Raw genomic sequence first — 6,270 nt, forward strand, 5'->3', positions numbered from 1 at the left:
ATTTTAACATAATTAATTTTTTATATGTTGTTTCAGGTGTTTATGAGTATAGATCGAATTATCAATTTACTCCCCGTGGACCCTGAGATTGAAAGAAATTTTTGTCAGCGAAGAAGACAAGCAACTTAGAGAACAACCGAAGAGATGAACTTTGAAAATTCGAAGCAAGGAAACGTAGCAAACCCTGCGCAAAATCTTATCATTATTGTTGATGATAGGGATAGAGCCCTAAGACAGTATGTCGTGTTGGTGTTTCATGATCTTAATCCTAGTATTAGGAGACCTGAAATCGAGGCACAACAATTCAAGCTGAAGCCAGTCCTGTTCCAGATGCTTCAGACAGTGGACCAATTTAGTAGAATGCCTACCAAAGATCCTCATATTCATTGAAGACTGTTTATGGAGGTGAGCGATTTTGTGAAGTTAGCCAGAGTACCCGAACATGCATTTTGACTAAAGCTGTTCCCATATTTGCTAAGGGACAGAGCTCGAGCCTGGTTGAATTCATTGGCACCAAATTCCATTTCAACATGGCTAGAGTTAGCAAAAGGATTCCTTATGAAGTATTTCTTACCTAGTAAGAATGCTAAGTTGAGGAACGAGATCACTGCTTTCCAGCAAATGGATGATGAGTCCATGCATGAGGCATGGGAAAGGTACAAAGAATTATTACGAAAATACCCTTATCATGGAATCCATCGTTGCATTAAAGTTAAGACATTTTATAATGGTCTCAATGCTCACACGAGAATGGTAGTAGACACTTCTGCTAACGGTGCACTCCTTTCTAAGTCTTATAATGAGGCTTATGAAATCATCGAAAAGATTGCCAGCAACAATTATCAATAGCCAACCAATCGAGTAGCATCAGGAAGACGAGTCACTGGAGTACGTGAAGTGGATGCTCTCACTTCACTCGCATCTCACGTATCTTTGATTTCCTTAATGCTTAAAATTTTTACCACTAATGGGTTTAATAGTTTTGCAACTCAGCCATTGAACCAATTTGAAAATATAGCCTGTGTCTATTATGGGGAAAGACATTTTTCGAAGAATGTCCATTGAACCTAGAATTTGTGTATTACATGGGTAATTAGAACTAGAATCGAGGAAGGCAAGGATTGCAATCAAATTTCTATAACCCATCGTGGCGAAACCACCCGAATGTTTCTTGGAGTAGCTAAGGGGCTGGAACCAATAACACTTATGCACAACCTAAACCAACCCAGCCACCTATTTTCCCCCAACAAGTTCAGAAACCAACCAAAGCTGAACCTTCCAATATCTTAGAGAACCTATTAAAGGTATATATGGTAAAAAATGATGCCACTCTAAAGAATTTGGAGAATCAAGTGGGTCAACTAGCTACTGAACTTAGAAACTATCCACAAGGTTCTTTACCTAGTGATACGGAGAATCCGAGGAATCCTAGGAAGAATTATTATAAAGCGTTGACATTAAGCAACGAAAAGACATTAAAGCCCAACACCGTCAAACTTGAAGAGGAGCCAACTGATGCTCAAGATCCAGTGGAAGTTCAACCGACTGTTGAAATTCCAGCTTCACTAGAACCAAAATCTGCAAAACCCGATAAGGTAATTTTTGAACTAGTCAATTCTGATAAACTAACAAATTCGTTAGATGTAGAGTTGCCACAGAAGATGAATCAACCAGTTCCAGTAAAGAAGCCTCCACTACCCTACCCTCAAAGACTTCAAAAGCAGAAACAGGAAGTCTAATTCAAGAAGTTCCTAGACGTACTCAAGTAATTTCATATCAAAATTCTGTTGGTTAAAGCACTTGAAAAAATGTAGAATTACGTCAAATTCATGAAGGATATCTTGTCTACAAAACAAAGACTTGGAGAATTTTAGACGGTAGCCCAAACAAAGGAATGCAGTGCATATCTTCAAGACAAACTACCCCAAAGTTGAAGGATCCTGGATGTTTTACCATATCTTGCAACATTGGAGCAACATATTGTGGTAAAGCATTATGTGATTTGGGTGCAAGCATTAACTTGATGCCCATGCCCATATTTAGAAAGCTGGGAATAAGTGAACTTAGACCAACTACAGTTACAGTTCAATTAGCTGATCGATCCTTAGCACATCTAGAAGGAAAAGTCAAGGATGTATTAGAACAAGTAGACAAATTTATTTTTCTTCCTGACTTTGGTATTCTAGACTTTGAAGCAAATAAAGAAGTGTCGATCATCCTAGGAAGGCCTTTCCTAGCAACTGGAAGGACCCTTATTGATGTGTAGAAAGGTGAGCTTACTATGCGTGTTCAAGACAATCAGGTGATATTTAATGTTCTTAAGTCTATGCAATTTCCTGACGCAATTGATGATTATTCTATAGTGTCCAATTTAGAGGAATTAATCATGGAAATATAACTTAACTTTGTTGAGGACCCATTGGAGCAAATTTTGACATCAGATCCTCCAAGTGATGAAGAGGAGGACGAATACTTAGCTTTGTTAAAAGCTAATCAAAGGAGATTTAATCTGCAATTCTACTTTGAATTGTTAGAGTTAGAGAAAAGGGATTATGCCCAACCAAAAGCATCAATCGAGGAGCCACCTAAATTAGAACTAAAGGTACTTCCCTTATATTTAAAAAATGTTTATTCAGGTAACGTTTCTACTTTGTCTATGGTTGTTTCAACAGAATTAATTGAAAAGCAAGAAGTGAAACTCATCCTAGTGTTGAAAAAATTCAAGAAGGCTATCGGATGGACCATAGCTGATATTCGTGGCATTAGTCCATCTGTATGCATGCACAAGATCATCTTGGAAGATGGCGAGAAAGGGAATATTGATGGACAACGAAAACTGAACCTCATCATGAAGGACGTGGTAAAGAAAGAAATCATTAAGTGGTTAGATGCAGGTATAATTTACCCCATCTCAAATAGTTCATGGGTAAGTTCGATCTAGTGTGTGCCAAAGAAAGGAGGTATTACAGTCATAGAGAAGGAAAACAACAAGCTAATACCAACCAGAAAGATTATGGGATGTAAAATTTGAATCGATTACGAAAAGCTGAACAAGGCGACAAGGAAGGATCATTTTCTTTTTTCGTTCTTGGACCAGATGCTGGATAGACTCACGGGGCGAGACTATTACTATTTTCTTGATGGATACTCAAGGTATAATAAGATTATAGTAGCACCAAAAGATTAACACAAAACAACATTCACATGCCCGTACGGTAAATTTGCATTTAGATGTGTACCATTTGGTTTATGTAATGACTTGCTGCATTTCAAAGATGTATGATGTCCATTTTTACTGACATGGTTGAGAAGTATTTGGAAGTGTTTATGGATGATTTTTCAGTATTTGGAGATACATATGATGATTGCCTAGCCAATCTAGCCAAGGTACTAAGGCGATGCAAATAAATAAACCTTATAGTCAATTGGGAAAAGTGTCATTTCATGCTACGAGAAGGTATTGTTCTAGGGCATTGGATAACAAGACATAGAATCGAGGTAAATAAAACGAAGGTAGATATTATTGAGAAACTCCCACCTCCAACATCTATAAAGTGTGTTAAGAGCTTTTTAGGATACGCCGACTTCTATCAGAGATTTATGAAGGACTTCTTCAAAATTGCTAAAACTTTATTGTAACACCCCAAACCCGTCCTAGACGTTATGGTCGAATCTGGTGTGCCACATTGAAGTGTCTTTCGAAAAGTTAAACTCTTTGGTAAAAAATTGTTTCTATGTTTAAAATAAACCCCTTTATTATTACTAATTTACAAACCAACCAGTTAAAACATTTGTCTCATTATCCGTTATTGATTTAATAAGTTGGTCTAAAATCGCGGAAGCTTCTTAAATTCTTATTGTTTAATCTCGTGTCTTTAAAAATAGTAATTATTTTAAAAAACTCATCTGCTTCTAAACTAGCAGCTTAAAATATGCAAGCAAAAACCCAATTAAAATTTTAAACCAACTTAAAGGCCTTATTACAAAAACAAAACCCAACTTATGATTTAATTCAAAATAAAAGCAATTGTGAACAGCAGTAATTCTGTGGCCACCTCCGAGTCCCTCGCAGCACCTAATCGCCTAAGGCTGAGGATTACCAGCACAATTAAAGGAGAGGGTGAGTTTACGAAACCTAGTGTGTAATCTCCTATCAGTCAAACAATATACGACATGCAGTAATAGTCTAGGCCTGAGCCCTAAGTAGTAACAGTGTAATGTGGGCCTTATCCCATTTCAGTAACAGTGTGGGCCTTAGCCGAATACAAAAATAGTATAGTGCAGTAATGCAACCCAACCCAATCCAGCCAACACACCACTCCGTACCACCAATACACCATGTGGGGATAAAATTGACCCACCCAGCCAACACACCAATATCGTAGTAGAGCTGCCAGTAATAGAATCACAGCAAAGCTGCCAGTAACAGTATATGTGGCAAAGCCACCAATACAGTATACTTCCCCTATATCAAAATCCTAACCCCATGCAGTATGTCATACTAGTAACAATCATATATATATCATAGAGCAAGTCAATCATACACACATTTCAACTCTTAGGGGTATAACACTCATTTTACCCTATATGGGTATTTCGGTCATTTTACCCTTTGGGGGTATTTCTGTCATTTTACCCTTTAAGGGTATTTCAATCATTCTACCCTTCAAGGGTATTTCGATCATTCTACCCTTCGAGGGTATTTCTATCATTCTACCCTTCGAGGATATTTCGATCATTCTACCCTTCGAGGGTATTTCGGTTATTTTACCCTCCGAGGGTATTTTGGTCATTCTACCCTTTGAGGGTATTTCGGTCATTTTACCCTTCGAGGGTATTTCAGTCATTTTACCCTTTGAGGGTATTTCAGTTAATTTACCCTTTAAGGGTATTTCGATCATTTTACCCTTCGAGGGTATTTCGATCATTTTACCCTTCAAGGGTATTTCGGTCAGTTTACCCTTCGAGGGTATTTCGATCATTTTCCCCTAAATCACAAGTTGGGCTTGCCACTCAAGCGATCGCACGCCCGTGTGGTCTCAAGCGCCATGTTTATGGATTTTTGGCTTTTCGTCGATCTACGATTGTAGTGGGTGATTACACACCTGATTGTGAAGACGCACCTAAATCCATGAACACCCAAAATCTGCATTCAAACATGATTTCCATTAGTCGCTAAACAATAGGGTTAATATCCTTCTTCTACATCCTTTAATAAAATTAAACTATTACTTGCCTCGACTAACAAAAATGGCTTAGCCCACTTTTACAACCGATGAAGATTGACTTCAATCTTTTTGGCGGATATCTACAATACAACAACTTCATTAAACAATATTGTTTAATCATGTGATTGAAATCCATACATGATCATATAGAACCATAGGAACATTCGTCCTTCACTTAAAAGAAGACTAGCCTACTTACCTTGATCGAGGGATGAGAGAGTGGTTTCGATGACTTTAACAATGCTTACATTGCACCACTCCTCGTGGAAAACTCTAAAACCTCAACAAGTAGGACATCGAGAGAAAAGCATCAGTAGTCAGTAATCGAAGATTATGAAGGAAGGTATTCAATTTTAGGAAAAGAGAAAGAAGTGAAAAAAGTGAAGAGTATAACACTTACTGGTAGTCAATAACACTTGTAACACTAGAATGAAGAGGGGAAGAAGAGATGAGTAGAGAAGAGAAGAGAAAAGAAAAAGGGAGAAAGAAAGATGAGAGAATTCAGCCCAAGAAGAGAGGGAAATAGAGAATAATAGAGTAGAAAAGAAAAGTGAGCAACCCGAGAGGTACTTCTCAAGACTTAGCAAAAATCGGCACCAAAAGCTAACAAAAGAACACAAAACTAACCCAAAATCGAAAATCTTTAGTACCTAAAGACTAAATTCGGTAGATGCTACCCCAAGAAGTTCTTCCAAATGCCAAAAATGACAAACTTTTACCCCTAGCCGAAATCTCAAGGGTTGAATAACCCCAAATGGAACACACTCCCCCTTATCAAATTCCTTGATTTTCTCCTAAAAATCTTCCCTTTATCCCTCCTTGATTTTCTTCACCCACACAATCCCACTATTCTCTCCACGACTCACTCCTCCATTCAAATTCCACAACATTTCAGTCAAACTCTACCACCTCACTGCACATGTGATAAAAATAAACACTCCACAGTGCAGTACAGGACTTGAACCTTAGACCTTAATAGTACTTCACACGCCACCTACCACTAGACCATTAGGCTCTTGTTGTCATAAAAAAAGCACTAAAA

At 37.9% G+C, this 6,270-nt stretch overlaps 1 non-coding gene across 1 annotated transcript; it reads right to left on the minus strand.

Moving 5' to 3' along the window:
* Nucleotides 1–588: 588 nt before the first annotated feature.
* LOC121220471 (small nucleolar RNA R71) lies at nucleotides 589–695 on the minus strand. Its single transcript, XR_005917672.1, has one exon. It is a non-coding gene; the product is annotated as a small nucleolar RNA R71 (small nucleolar RNA).
* Nucleotides 696–6,270: the final 5,575 nt, after the last annotated feature.

The sequence above is a fragment of the Gossypium hirsutum genome, chromosome D08, assembly GCF_007990345.1.
Source record: "Gossypium hirsutum isolate 1008001.06 chromosome D08, Gossypium_hirsutum_v2.1, whole genome shotgun sequence".
NCBI classification, from domain to species: domain Eukaryota; kingdom Viridiplantae; phylum Streptophyta; class Magnoliopsida; order Malvales; family Malvaceae; genus Gossypium; species Gossypium hirsutum.